The sequence below is a fragment of the Anarrhichthys ocellatus genome, unplaced genomic scaffold, assembly GCF_004355925.1.
Source record: "Anarrhichthys ocellatus isolate YVR2014 unplaced genomic scaffold, GSC_Weel_1.0 scaffold19, whole genome shotgun sequence".
NCBI lineage: Eukaryota > Metazoa > Chordata > Actinopteri > Perciformes > Anarhichadidae > Anarrhichthys > Anarrhichthys ocellatus.
Genome location: NW_022280049.1, coordinates 2,257,198 through 2,273,336, shown reverse-complemented (window position 1 = coordinate 2,273,336; position 16,139 = coordinate 2,257,198).

Genomic DNA, 16,139 nt, shown 5'->3' with positions numbered 1-16,139 from the left:
TTTAGATTACATCAGTGGCAAAACAGTAGACAACCATCGTGTCTGCATGAGTGCAAAACTTTATTGCTTTACAGCCTGCAGCAACGCACATATTTGTCACTCTAAGCTTCCTCTCTTTAAGACAGACAGAACAAAGTCATTTCCTCAGGAGCATCTTTAACGTTGTGGTACGGACCAGCATACATATCGTGACTGTTGACACACTAACACAGTGAGACAAAGTTGAGTCACTTTTAAATGTGTGAAGCTATAATAAATATTGTGATTAAGGGTATTATTATCCCTATTTTGTGTTCTAAGAATGACAGCACTTTGTGGAAAACAGGCAAGCAGATATTGGACTTCTAGCTGCCAGCCAGGTTAATCATCAGGTACCAGTTTGATTCATGCTCCCGGCCTTTATTTAAGACATTTGTCAGGTGCAGACTGAGGTTTTATGGCCGCACATTTTGTGGTTGGAAGTTATGTCTGAACAACATAACTACTTAGAAAAATGCACTGCTGTAAAATGTTTATTTTTGTTTGAAGTTACATTTTATCTCTCTGGGGTTATTGGTTACAGTGATTATATGCAGGTGGAAAAATACAGATGGTCTCTATTTTCAGTTAGTTTCACACTAATCTCTGCCAGTGGCATTCATTTGAAGGTATTGAGCGCAGACGGGGGAAAACACATATTGGAACATCATCATCGTTTGTCATCATTCAAGTCACATAACAAGGTTTAACCCTGTCTGCTCTTGTGTCAGAGAGCAGGAACGGGACAGGTCAGGGCTGGTGTGGTGCCAGGGCCTGCCTGGATCCTCCTTCAAATCTCTGCATTCATCACCTGTCGTCCCTCTGACTCCCTGACCCCTCTCATTTCACCCTGCCCGCTCCTCTTCTTATGTGTCCCTCGAGACTGGCAGTGTGTAGGACCTGGTGACACCTTTCATGACAGCAGCTGTCAGTCTCTGCTATCAATTACACCGGCTGACTGACACCCTCTCCAACCCTGATCCTGGCTTTTATTCACCCTCTGGAAATCTCTACCAGTTATTACAGCAACCACCTCTGGCGTAATCGCCACGTTAATGCAGAGCCCCATTTCTCTCCAAGACTTCCTCCTACTACCCCAGGAGAGCAGTGCATTGTCAAATATTACTTTTCTTCTAGTAATGTTTTAAGGAAGTCACTGGATATGCTGACCACTGCAGTGCATTTTAATGGTGAATATGTGACATCTTCAAGGGTTTAGACTAAATCTCCCATGTGAGAAGTCTACTCGGATGGAAAACTCCACTGATCCCGGCTTTGCCAGATCTCATTTAGATCCACCTGAGGGGGCATCCAGTGGCGTGCAATCCCAGAGACGGGATGTCTGGGGTGGGGAAGGATTAGAGGAGACTCCCCCTGGCTGCCTGTGTGTATGTGTGTTGTGCAGATGATTGTTTGATATTGTATTCTACCCTGAACCAGCGTGCAGCTTTAGATCAGACAGTTTGAGACTAGCAGAATCACTCTCATTTTTAATCGCTTGTCTTTCAAGTCTTTTACTGTTTTACACTCTTTGTATCTTTTTCATCCTGCAGCTATTTTCTTTCGACTTGCTTTAATGTATTTTATGAGCGTGACGTTTTCTTTCACTTGCTTGTTAAAACACTTCTACATAAAAAAACGTATCTCCATGATTTGTCCTCAATTTGTTTTATAGTGTTGTTAACTTGTTCGTTTAGATATTCAGCATTTATTCTATACCCTTTTAGTTTTTTATTGCTGGTTCTAATCCAAAATTAAGTTGACTTTGCACCAACCAGGCGTCTCCACTACATAACACTGGGAACATGCTCACTGGCCTACTCCTCTGTGACGTCTCTCCTCTTTCCCACTGTAAACAGAGCACTTGTTGTGGCCTGTCTCTTTGTTTGTCTAAGATCAAAGGAGGTGGAAACTTACATGAGAAACACAACTAAGCTGTCAGAGGTTAACCTATAATTATCTACTGTACATGCCCTACAAACACTGTAATCTCAGGTTGATTGCTCTGTGGGCCTCACACACCCATATTCCACCAGCTATGCGATGGTCCCCTCTCTTTAGATTGATGGGGCTTGTCATTCACCTTGCAGTTACTGCCTCTTTCAGTTTCACTCTGCATCATTCAAATGACTTTCCTCACCAGTGACAGTTACAGCATAATTGACCAGCCTTGAGCAAATAGGACATGTGTTGTGTGCCCCATTCTCACGCAGAAGTCATCCACTTTGTCAAACCTTTTATCCAGAAAAATGGATCATCCATCACTAACCCCACTCCCCTGTTGTTGTAGCCCCTTTCCTCCCACTGGCTGCGTAATTGGCCGTACCTTGTGAGTCAGCCATGGAGGGGGGAACATTTTGTCCGGAAAGAAGGTCACTGCCGGAGAGTAGAATTCAACCTCTGACCAGGATCAGGGCACAATACACCACTGTTCACCCTAAAACCAAAGGTCTCCGCTTGCCGCCTTCGTGTAAGCTGCTAAAGAGGAAGCCCCCGTGTTTGAACTGTACTTATTGCACCTGTTCGCTTTATAAGTTGACAGTTCATACTTCATGACCAACTTACTATGGTCCTCCACTTTGTGTGAGAACTTTTCCCCCTCTGCCTTATTGATGCCGTTCCAAGTTATGTAACTGCACACTATGCCACAATAAAGGATTAGACCAACTTTGAGGAGATAAGCTTCATAAAAATAATAAGCAGTAGCAGAACAGAGCCGGTGTTCTCAACTCTGGGGTGTTTATGTTTGATCTATAATCTCATTCACCATCACCAGTTGCAGAGCACAGCCATAATTCATAGGTTAAGCAGTTTAGTCTGGATTTTTCTTCTCATATGGCTCAGTTTATTTGCCCATCTCCCTGGAGGTGACTCACTATTTCTAATCATACAGTAACTGTACAATTATTTTTTCATGCAATTGTTTGAACAGTGTACTTAAAATCCCAGTCAGTTTTTCCCACCCTGTTCTTTTCCTCTCTATGTATCCTGTTTATATGACACACACAGTTGTAGAAATATTGCGGAAACCGGGACTCATTTCCCGATACAATACACACTCGATTTGAGTTTGTGTATGAAAGCAATATTTTGTAAATATTGTCACTCTAATCTAACTTTGCTCAGGGTTTTGTCTTTCCATTTGCCGGTTTGGATCTTAAAGAGATTGTCAGGGTTTTACAGTGTTTTTCTTTTGTTGAGAATATGCGCGTGTGTTACTTTATGCACGCGCAAGAGTGTACATGTGCAATCATATCTGGCCAATTTGTATGTTTATTCTGTGTTTCTGTATCTGTGTGTGCACAGCATAGGTCGGAAACGGGTTGGACCACAGCGGTTGTGGAAGGAACAGGGAAAGAGTCGGGAGGAAAAGGTGTAACTGCTGCCTGTCGTCCACCAATTTCACTGCCCTTACCATAGGGTGCAATAAAACACTCTCCAGACCATTTCACACTCACACATACACACAATTATGCACACTCATAAACAGGGAGACCATAATAACAAAGTACAAAGCTGACCATTATTGTACGTGTTCTGACCTCCTCTTATAAAATGTCATGTTGCAGCAAAAATGACAAGGATATTTTTGGGCTGATTTCACAGAGTGCTGGCTGTGGTTTTACTGTAGATGTGAATTCTCGGGAAGTTAAGCGGATAATTGGAGTAAAACTACAAATCTTTGTGGGACCGGGCTACTGTTGTTTAAGCACAAGAAGACTTTTACTATGGTCACCTCAAATTTGCACTGATCACACCCTGTTTTCACCTCAAATTGAGCGGTTAGGTTTGTGCAGTGATTATATCATTATCTATTCTACTAAAAGTCACACACCCTAAATCAAATTGGACATTATATAACAAACCAAAAGAATATTCACGACAACAAAATAAATACAAAATTGTTGACCATATGAGATTTGACTTTTTTGGAAAAGTGTGTGAACTCTTTGTGTACCAGTCCTCTTGGTTAGAAGAGTAACTTTACATGTAAAGGAAACAGTGTGGGATGACATTCAGACACAGCTGTGGTGGCAAAGCTGCAAGGGTCAAATGCCACCATGAGAGCAGATGGTAGCGCGATCTACTGTCGAATTTCTGTACGGGCAAGGCAAGCTTTTCTCTTTGTAACATCCAGTTATTTTCTGGAATGTCACAATATAAGTGAATACTTCCTCTATTTATCTGGAAGCTCTTCAGATTCAGGGGATTACAATCTCTCTTTTTCCTGTGTTATCTCTTGCAAAACAATGACAGGAATCATGTGAGCTTCTGTCCCACTGAGTGTATGAATGAAAAGTGAAAGAATTAAAACTAAAATCTCACCTCCCTTGTAAGCAGCTCTGTAATCTTGAATGATCTTTAACCCTCTATCCACAGCTCTGGGTCCCTCCCTAGAGACAGGCCCCGGGAGACGGGACCAACCGGGGGGAAACATGGGGATGAAAGGTCAGGGGTTGCTGATGCAGAAACAAGGTTCAGTGAGGGAGTGTATGGAGTGGTGACCTTTGACATCACAACTGAAAGAGTTGCAGTCTCCACATCTTGGGCCACCAATCATGTTAAAATGACTCACTATATGTTTGCATTTCTAGTATATTACATTGTAATATATATGTAGTTTACAAGCACTCAATGAACTCAATGGACCTAGTTCGTCATGTGTGATAATCAGTCCACTGCACCGTAGCATAAAGGCCATCAAGCTAAAATGTGGCAGATTTTTAGATTTGTTTTGGCAGGTACAGCAAATGTATCATTAATGATGGCTCTATGTGTACACAACATAGGTCAAATTGACCCTGGAACTGACACACCTAAAATGAACATTATTAATGTTATTTAATACACCTGTGCCTTTCATGCTATGAACTGTCAGTCACATTTCCAAATGCCGTAATCAAAACTAAGGCTGGCCTACATTCAGCATTTAACATTGATCAGATATCCTAATATTGGAAAATAATAAAGAAATAATGAAAACAAAAGTAGGCTACCCATGTTTATTTCTTGTGGACGTTTAGCATGGAAACTGATGTAAGGCTGTGTTGAATTAAATCAAGACAGATAATTCATGCAATCAAGAAGATATGATAAAGACTGTGTGCATTCGAAATCCACTTTTTTCAGCAGAACAGCAGCAGGCTGGCTGACTAAAGGTCGCAAGGTAGCTATTAGCTAACTCAAGCTACGAGCTAACACAAGTCCTGTTCCTACCCTGAGGCAGCTATTTTCCCAATTATTTTTTTATTTTTACACAAGGAACAAGCATTTGACTAGCTACACACTTGTAATGACAATGTGAGGACAATAAGGTGAAATGGGACATGAGGAGAATTGTAATGGTTGCTAATAGTTTGGCTAATGTAGCTGGCTAGCAATGTTAGCATATCCAGGACATCTACACTAGCCTGTGTCTGAGGGATTGTCAATTTACCTATTGGAAACAAAATGTGAGATAAAGGCAGCAACTCAGAGGCAATTTGTCATGGGCCTGCCCCAACATTGCTGTTGCACCAGCAGGCTGTTGGGTAAGGCTTTGAAGGCCCAGAGGTGGGAGGGTGCTGAAGAGGGGAAGTGCATACAGTATGAAATGGATATTGGCACAGAGCACTGACTCAACTACAAGTGAGCATGTTTGTTCCAGATAAGGGCCATTCTTTTTCTGCTGAAAATAAGAGAAAAACACAACCATGTGAAAGATCTGAAGGATGTTGGCTGTTCCAGCAACTCTGCATGAGAACATAATATATCAACAGCAATGTGGAAAGGACGGATAACAAATGTTGACCCACATGTTTAGTCCCTTTGAAGTATGGCAATCTTCAGGCCAAAACAAAATAAGAAACACTTAGCTGAAGGACAATGTTTGCTACAGTATGATTGACTGACTTTCTTTCAAACTAATTCTTACAGAGTGAGACATGCTCATACGATTTCTGGATGTAGAGAATAGATTTTAGGTAACAGAGCAGTTGTCAGGGTGATATAGGCATATGGCCATAATACAGACTTGCAATCATTGTTTTAATATACTTTACTGTTATCTAATCTAATAATAATAAATAATATAGTATGTTCTATCTGTAATAATTGCATTGCTTGCATGTTTGACTATTATCTGGCATTGCTTTAATATTTGTAAAGCAATGTCTTTTTTTATAATTGCCAGCTGTTGTAGTTATGTTTCTGTTATTATTATTGTTAAAAGAAGGGACAAAAAAATGATGTAGTGACATAACCAGTAATTCAGACATCCCGGCAGCTTATATGCATTGGGTGCAGTCCGTGTTTTTTTTTGGCATGGCCTTGGTTTTGGAGCAAATCCCCTTTGTGTGGGACACAATGCTGAAACCAACGAGCTCATAATTAACATTGCTTGGCAAAGACCTGCCCAGTGCACCTGGGGATATGGGAGTGGAAGAGGGACAAATGGATGAATGGTTATAAATGCGATTTGCCCTGATTGTTGCCACCTCACAATATGTTTGTGGTCTTCTACATACTGAATATAAAAAAATATTGGACAGCTTGTCCAGTCGGAAATGGTCATGGTTCGGTTATTTACTCTGCAAGAGCAAGACCATATACCACGGCTCTGCATAGTCGACTTCATCATGGCTGTCAGCTGTAATAAGTACCCTTATAGCTTATCTGCTATTTTCATTGGAGCACTATGTTATTATGCCCGTGGAGCACACAATTTGTGTCCCTCTCCTATTTTTACACACATATCAAGCTCTGGTGGGAAATAGGCTAAGAATTAACGTTAAGGAGACAACATGTCATTAAAATTCCTCGTATATGCCTCTCTGCTATACATTTTACTTTGATCAGTAAAAAACAAACATGGTCTGACATACAAGGTCATCTGTGGTCATCGAGTGGGAATAAAAAGTATCCATTTCAACATGTTAAACCAGCTTTGAAGTAAAGGCCTCACTTCAAAGGAATTTCCATGTCAGTCAGGGTTCAGAGGGCCGCTGAAAGACCCGCTCTGTGCCCAGATCGGTGCCCCTGGACCCTACAGCTCTGATGTGCCCCATAGTGGCACCCTTCTTTACTTTGATGCCCACATTGTCACTGAGTCCTATGGAAGTAATCAGGCATGCTCAGTTTATGCTTGATCACAGCACCAGCGAGAGCAGGGCATTACGACCGGCGTGTTTCATATGCGACTCCTCTGCGGGTCACTGGAGATGACTGAGATCAGCCTGAGATACATAGAATTCACTGTGGGGTCTCCTGTGCAACAAGAACCAAAACAATGATGACGCCAAGGCGAAGCTGAGGGGGATGTCCTACATGGACAGAGCTGCTGTGTGGGTATGTAGTGTGTAGTGACAGCAGTTCTGTCAACCGACAAGCAATACTCTGCGTGAAAATACACAAAAACAAGCTTCAGTCAGATGCAGTCAGTATATGAACAAACAACTATGATTCATGATTTAAACCAAGACAATCAACAAATGAGCGAATAGAATATTCTGTTTCTTGGAATTAGACCAGTGGAGGACACAGATTTGAGCCAACGCTTTTTGTTTTTGTAGACATTGCCTCCCTCTCTTCTTAACACCCCCCTTCCCTCCTCCTCTTCCTCATCCTCCACACCTCTTGCTCGGGGTCACAGTTGGAAGACCATTGAGAATGCACTGTAGTACATCCCCCAGCATGCCGAATGAAGGGGGCGTTAAACAAGAGCCCTGCCATTACCATTCACATAAATGTGTGTTTGTGTATTTGAATGTGTACCAGGGGGTGATTGTTGTGTCTGTTGTGGTTGCGTGTACTCTGCCAAGCCCTTGGGTCAGTCAAGATGAGTTATTTCCATGCCCTATTTAGGTTATGGTATAATTAAGTGGTTCCTCTCTGTTGAATTTCATTGGTCGCAATACACAAATGCAGCAGCTCTTTACGCTCTCTGGGAACAACAGGCAGGTGTGACCAGTAACAACAGGATGACAGGGTTCAACACCTCTGCTCCCCACTGACTTCCTCTCACGCCCCACATTCAACCACACCCAGAGCAACAAGCCACACAACTCCCAGTATGTCTGCCAATGTACAGTATGTGCACAAAAATGTGTGTGTATATGCTCTATGTTTGAGTAGATGTGGGCTTGCACTCTGGTTTTAATCCCTGAATACCTTCACTGAGGTAATCCATTTAACTGTAGGAGGGCTCATCTACTCAGTTAACCCTAAACAGTTGCTGATAACCCCTGAGCCTAACCTGTGACCTCTGACCTTAACCTCAGGACTCTTCAAACAAGACATTGGCCTCTAGGGATTCAACACACATATCTTTAACGGGTCTCTTTTTTCTCTTTCTGTTTTGCCTTCTCCTTCTTTGGGTCACACTCTCTCTGGTTCTCCAGTCTCCCTCTGGTTTTTGTTTAAGGCTGGCCCAAGATAATCCTTTGAGCCTGTTTCCTTTAGAGCCCATCCTGAGTTTTCACAACACAGAGCCAGAGGCTGCTGTGATGTACACGTGAGGAGTAAACAACAAAAATGCCTAGATCCATTATCTAAGCTTCTCTGGGCTGGGCGATACTTCTCCTGTGTACACACAGTATAGTTTCTTTTTACAACTGATACCTAAAAACTTGATTTTCCCTTATTTCTTAGTAGATATCAGTCATTGATGAAATGGATTTCAATTGTTGGCTTAATTTTTCTCCATTGTTGACAATTACACTAAACAGGTTTGAAACATTTAAAGGATAAGGTGGGTGATGGTTAATATTTTATTTCTGGTGAAGTTACCAAAACCAACTATGCGCAAGGGCTGCGTTACACAAGAAAAGGACTAGTTTGTACGTCGTGTTGTCCAACCATGTCAGAAGGCAAAAGTGTTGCAAAGGTTATCATAGAAGTTATAATCGAGGGAGAAGATGTTATAATCATCTACATATGTGGATCTCCTGGAAGACATTCATATGGTTGCACTCGGTCACTTCACATGGAACGTGACAGAAATGGTCGTGTAACAAATGAAAAAATAGATCTTAAAAGAGAAATTCCAACCCTGACTCTCTGTGTATTTCCATCACTACATATATCTAATGGGTCACCAGCTTTTTGCTCAGATAGAAAATGAAAATAAACAAAATTGTCATGCACAAAATAGATATTCATTTTACTAACTTTTCACAATTTTTGCAAAAATGTGCACAAAATACTCATGAAATACAATAAAACAATATGAATTGTGTGGTTCATAACTGCATTCATCATTTCATCAGTCCTCGGTTCCTGCAGAACCAGATTATTAGATATTTATATAGGTTTTTACCATTGTTACTATTCATGTTTACAATCCACTGCAGTCAGAATTACCTGGGCAAAACAAGGGTGTGATTTGTTCTATGAACGAGTTGTGTGTGTTTTGGTGTGTTGTTCTTTGGTTGTCATGGACAGAGAGGCCATTATACTGACACCCTGATTTTGACCTTTGATTCATCACTATCAAAACCTGAGCCGCTGAGATGCCGTACCTTTCCATATATTCGTGGCATAGTAAATTTCCATCTGTATTGTTTATTTCCACCTATCATTCACTGCTATTTAGGCTCTGTCTCAGGCTCTTGGTAAGTCCTTCAGATCCTGTTCATCATGTAAAGTGGTTAATGAAGGCTCAGTGAGAGTGATAGGAGGTAGTAATAATACTAATTGGTGGTGATTGCAGTAGTTCTAAAGTGCTATATCTGTGTGAGTAAACAGAGACCTGGTTCTTTTCAATGAGCTCTGCCAGAGTGCTCTCTCTTTCTCACAGCACAGCCTAGCAACAGCCCGTCCTTCCATTTTACTGGGTTTTGACCAAATAACTCAGCTGGCCATCGCAACTCTACATTGGTCACTCATCCTTTTGTTCTCTCTCTTTTCTGCCTCTGCCAAACATGCCAGATCTCCATGTGTCGGGGAGAGAAGAAGGAAGGGAGAGAGGGTTTGCACGTGGTTTCCAGAGAGCAGAATAAACCCCATGCTGTCTTCTCATTTATCTGACCCACATTAAGTCATTTGTCCCTCATTCTGCCCCTCTCCATTGCCGGCTTTGGTCATTTTAAATGCGTATAACTGCTGTGCTACCAGATGATGCCTGTTACTATCACGTTTAAGGTGACTGTGGGCCTTTGTGTTCAAGAAGACTTCATGCTCTCAGCAATACTTAAAGGAATACCTTGACTTTTGGGGAAATACGCTTATTCACTTTCAGAGTTAGATGAGAAGATCGATACAAATCCCATGTCTTTATGCTGAATATGTAGCTACAGCCGGCCGGTCAGCTTATTTCACCATAAAGACTGGAATTAAGAGGAGACAGTAAGCCTGGCTCTGTCCAAAGGTGGCAAAGTCTGCCCTCTCACCTCTAAGCTCACAGATTAAAATGTTAGATCTTGTTTGTTTAATATCGACAAGAAATGATGTTTAAATCTGTGGTTTTACTGGGGGATAATGTGCCAGTTCATTCATTGTCCTGTTTGGAGCACTTAAGCTAACCGGCTGATCACTTTAATTTCGTATTAAATGGACAGATAGAGTCTATTTACCAAATGTCAAGCTATTTCTTTCAGCAATTACACAATTTACATGCCACTCATTATTTCCTGCCACCACTTTAGAGACAGAGGCCCACCCACACTGGAGGGGAAAGCAATTCTTCTCAATTCTGCTAGCAAATAACAGAACTACCAACAGGAAGAACCCAAAACAAATTTTTATAAGATGCCAAACTGAAAAAAACTGAGCCTTCAAGAATTCAGATGTGAGGCATCAGCAGGAAGAATGGGAAAACGGTGGGATGCTGAACTTCAGTATGCCTACATGCGCAGCAAGCTTTTTATCCAAAGTCAATTTTAGGGTAACAAAATGTCGGTAAGTTGAGGTGAAGCATTTTGACAGTATGCAACTTCTGTTGGTAGAGTGTGGATAAATCAGAGAGCTATGCAGTATTATGTTTGCAAGTGCCTTGGCTAACTACAGTAGTTTTGTAACGACTAACTTGTCCCATCATAATTTTAGTTATCAAGTGCACCCCTGATAGACTGTGTTTGCTATGGGGCAAATATAATCCTTTGACATGCTGAAATCTGAGGTTTTTGTTTGCGTTTCAGCCCATGGATGCATATTGTGGTGCCACGGTGGGCGTGGTTTTCAGAGTATGACGCATTGCGTTCTGTCTCTATGACGTGTGCCCCAAATGTCCAGTCGCTCACACAACTTCTCCAGGCACCAAAGCTTCCCCCACAACACAAGAAACTGGGCCTTTGGCTCGGGGGTTCTGGGGGCCCAAGGGTGCCTTGTTTTACCAACAGCTCCAGTGCTGCAGCAAAAGGCCGGCTGCATTGTTATGCAACAGTTTAGTGACGATGAATATGTTCCAGCACAGGCCCAGTGAATGCCAGGGGAAATGATGGGAAGAGAGTAGCAGCTAGGTTAATCCAAGAGGGAGGCCCCTTGGGGCCTGGCCCTCATAATTCCTCTGTTTTCCATTCAGCCTTAAATGTGTTGGTTGAATGTCCGTCGTAGCCACAGAGAGAGCAGAAAGGAGGAGGTTAGGTTCTGTGGATGCAGCAGCAGACCAGGCTGGTTAATCCCTGCAGCCCCAACACCAGGGTCAGCCAAAAATCTGGGCACCCTCAGGCACCAAGCCAACCATCCCACTGTCTCTCTGTGGGTGACATCACTGGTTGGCACCGAGAAGCAGGGGGAGAATAATTAGGTTTAGATGGTTGAAGTAACCATATGTGTGTGTGTGTGTGTGTGTATACGTGCATCTTGAGTGTGTGTGGTGATGTAGAAGGGAATTTGCAAGGGTTTACTCGATAGGAAGCACGTAGACATTACAATTGCTACTCCAACAGAACCCAAGGGAAATATGTATCTGAATGCTCTAATTGGAAAGAAATAATGCAGTTCATATTTAATGAGCAAATTCCGAGTTGATGCGACAAAATGCAATACATTTGGTTCTCTCATATAGCAAAATGTTGAGTGTCGTGACAAAATAAAAAATAAGAATGCATTAAAGCCAGAGCGGCATGAAATGAAGAATGTGTGGTGTGGATGGTGGGGGAGGAAGAGCAGGAGGCCCTGCTTTAATAACTCACTATAGACTCCATACATGACCACCCCAGCAAAGCCCATCCCTTCACTGCCCTTGGTGCTATATACACAGCCTACTTGAAGAGAAGCCTTTGTTTGTACGACGCGCTTTGTCAACCTCTATTTAGTGGCTTCTTTACAACAGACCTGGCCCTTTGAATATTAACTGTGTGATCACTCTTGCCACACAAGCAGCCGCTCAGGACCCCCTATCAGCGCAGCCCAGCTCCCCTGCACTCTGCTCCAGGGCTTTGTGCCCAACCACAGCTTGGTATACAGACTCTTGTGGTCTCTCATCAGCCAGTTAGGGAGACATTGAGTTTCCATTGCTTTGTTGACATCATTTATGGAGCACGGATCAAATATGAGAGGAGTCTTTCATTTCACAAAAAAGAGACAAAAAGATTCAAGAAAAGGAGGGGAAGAAAAGGGCTGATGTGTCTATGTCGCTGTATGTCACTGTGTCATTGTGAGCCTCTAGTGGAGTGCGACTGTAGTTCTGGCTAGTGTAATGACCGTAGCAGCTGGGGCAGGAAGGCGACGCAGGGTGGGAGAGTCTGGGCTGGTGTTTTTGCAGGCCAATAATCCCCTTTATTGAGTCTCAGGAAATCCTAATTGGAGTCGGAAGTGGCTCTAGTGGCCAGATGTGCAAAGACAAACAGAGTCGACCCAACCCCCAACTGACCACAAGCACTGCGGCCTGCCTGCCACCCTGCTGAGTTTAATTTAAACACAGCACACACACTTAGACACACACAATATGCAAGGACAACTGACCACAAGCATCTCCACAAGCTTCCCCTCCATCCAACCTGGGGGAATTCAACTTATTTACAACACAGCAGACGCAGACACACAAGTGCACATATACATCCAATGCTAAAAATGTTGTGATAGTAGAAAGCTTGGTAAATCAAAGCGTCACTTCTGACAAAAACAGAGTGAGGTGCAGTCATACTTCTCTCAATCGATAATAAAGCTGAAGCTTAGCCAATACTTCTACAAAATCACAAAATGTACAGGACAAAAAGAGGAAGAAGAAAGAATAAAAAAAGACGTCTCAACACACAGGTCCTTCTCAGACAAAAAGATGAAAAGCTCAACAAGTGAAAGCTTCTATAGATAGCTCTTCATAGCGTCGTTCCCTTTCTCCACGATTTGACTCACAGCCCTTTCATCTTTCTCTCCCCATAATGTTTGTATCGTGGTCCAATGACCTGTGTCTGTGAACCCCTAAAGTCACATTGTGCAGCAGCAGTGTGTGTCTTTTATTGTCATGTATAACATATGTATGTGTGGGAGTGGATATACTCAAAGCACCCATGTATGGAGCAGCCATGTGTGAGTGCGCATGTGTGCTTGTGTGCCAGAGAATTTGGGAAAAGGAGGGCAAGACGCTGAGAGTGTGTCTGTGTTGTCTGTCTCTTGCTGTCTCTCCTTATCAGGCCGGCAGTCTGACCAAAGCCAGAGATCCTTGTCAGGCTGTTCTGGATAACTGCACGTGATCTGAGTGCAGCTGTGAAACCGAGAGAGATCTAAGGAAGCTGGGTTCGATAAGGAATACCTCCCCAGACCTACTGTCCCAGTCTGGGATCAGACCCAGGTGTACGTATGCATGCATGTCGTTTTCACGCACACATACACACACTTTGTGTTTAATACCCCTGCAGAGCAGCAGTCACACTGACCTATTTACTCCACCATGGAAATGGCCAGGAGACCCAGGAGGCCGACTAGAGTGGCAGAGTAACACTAAGCCCCCATACAGTTATATTGATAGTTTCACATGGAATAGTTTTACAGCCTCTTTTACACGCTATATAAATGGGACATCTGGGCAAAAAATCTATTGTATTGATTTCTCAACATCCGGATTCATTTTCTGCAGTGTGAAAAGCCAATTGTAGCAGAGGCCACTGTGCAGAATTTGACACCCGTAGCAAAAGTACAGCATCAGATAAATTTTTGTGTGTTTTTGTCCAACTCTGATTATGTGTGTGTAAGTTAGGGGAGGAGGGAGCTAAACCCCTCTTGGACTTCAAAGCGACATTAAGAAGGGCTAACACTTGCAACCACCCCACCAAACTAAGGGCTGAGCTCCTACGGACTTGCTGCTGTTGGGGTCTCATGTGTTACCTTCCTTCATGCTTATGAACTACCAATTCTGGACGTTTACTTAAATCCTTGATCAAGAAAAACTGCTATTTCTTACCAACGTATGTCTACGCAGCATAATTCAACTTGCATGCATGGATTCCCCCTCACACAGGTTCACACACAAATCTTATACATGAGCACCCTCATGCACATTCATTGACTAAAGAATGGGCTGAGTGAAGCGCCGACTCTGAAGCTCACTGTTATGCAAATGGAGGTACACAGTAAATTCCCCAGTATCAAATATGCAGTGTCAAAGTATATGGACTCTTTCAGAGTTCTTACAACAACGGCAAGAGTAATTACTACCAATTTATCAGCCAGTGTTGGTGAAAATAATCAGAGTTAAACTTTTCAGTGTATAATATACAGTGTCAAAGTACATTGACTATTTCAGAGTTATTACAACAACAGCAAGAGTAAAACGCCCCCCCCCCCCTAGTGTCGATGTCATTGTTCACTGCTACAAGACGTAGTGTACTCTGGAAAGTACTCTATACTCTGGAAAGCTCCGCTCCCCTCCTTCTCCTTTCAAATGGATCAGGAGTTTCACCGCGCCATTTTGCACTCAAAAGACTGTGGTAAGGTTCTCTAAATCACTTATGAAACCAAATTTTGGCATTTCAGCAGAAAATAATAATTACAATAACTTAATATTGTTGTTCAACATACACTCCAGTTGTTTTTGTGTCTTGAAATACCGAATAGCAGAGGGCTAACATGACCGAGTTGAAAGCTAACGTTAGCTCAAATGTGCTCGCACATTCAGTTAGCTAGGCTAACTAGCTAACATCAAACTCCACAATGTGGGCAAGAGAGGTCAATGTGGAGGACTGACAGTGTTGTATTGTTTTCAATGTCCATAGATGACAGTAAAATAGCAAATACTGAGTGTGTGGGGAGTTGTAATATTATCTGGGACAAACTTTCCCTTTGAGTGCATGGGCACTCCTACAAGGATTCACTTTAAAGCCAATTAGTTTAAATTAATAGTTTATTGAACTGAATAAGCACTTTTGGAAGTAACGTGAGCGTTATATTGCTGTCTAATTACAGCCAGTCGTTTTTAATGTGTGTTTGACAAAAGCTAGTTAGTGTTAAGTTTATAAAACTGTCTGTCTGTCTTTCTCTCTGTCTGCCTGTCTGACTCACTCAGTACATAAAACTGTCTGTCTGTCTGACTCACTCAGTACATAAAACTGTCTATCTCTCTGCCTGTCTGACTCACTCAGTACATAAAACTGTCTGTCTGTCTGTCTGTCTGTCTGACTCACTCAGTACAAAAACTGTCTGTCTGTCTGTCTGTCTGTCTGACTCACTCAGTACATAAAACTGTCTGTATGTCTGACTCACTCAGTACATAAAACTGTCTCTCTGTCTGACTCACTCAGTACATAAAACTGTCTGTCTGTCTGTCTGACTCACTCAGTACATAAAACTGTCTGTCTGTCTGTCTGTCTGACTCACTCAGTACATAAAACTGTCTCTCTGTCTGACTCACTCAGTACATAAAACTGTCTGTCTGTCTGCCTGTCTGTCTGACTGACTCACTCAGTACATACAACTGTCTGTCTGTCTGTCTGTCTGACTCACTCAGTACATAAAACTGTCTGTCTGTCTGTCTGACTCACCCAGTACATAAAACTGTCTGTCTGTCTGACTCACTCAGTACATAAAACTGTCTGTCTGCCTGTCTGACTCACTCAGTACATAAAACTGTCTGTCTGTCTGTCTGTCTGTCTGACTCACTCAGTACATAAAACTGTTTGTCTGTCTGTCTGTCTGTCTGACTCACTCAGTACATAAAACTGTCTGTCTGACTGTCTGTCTGACTCACTCAGTACATAAAACTGTCTGTC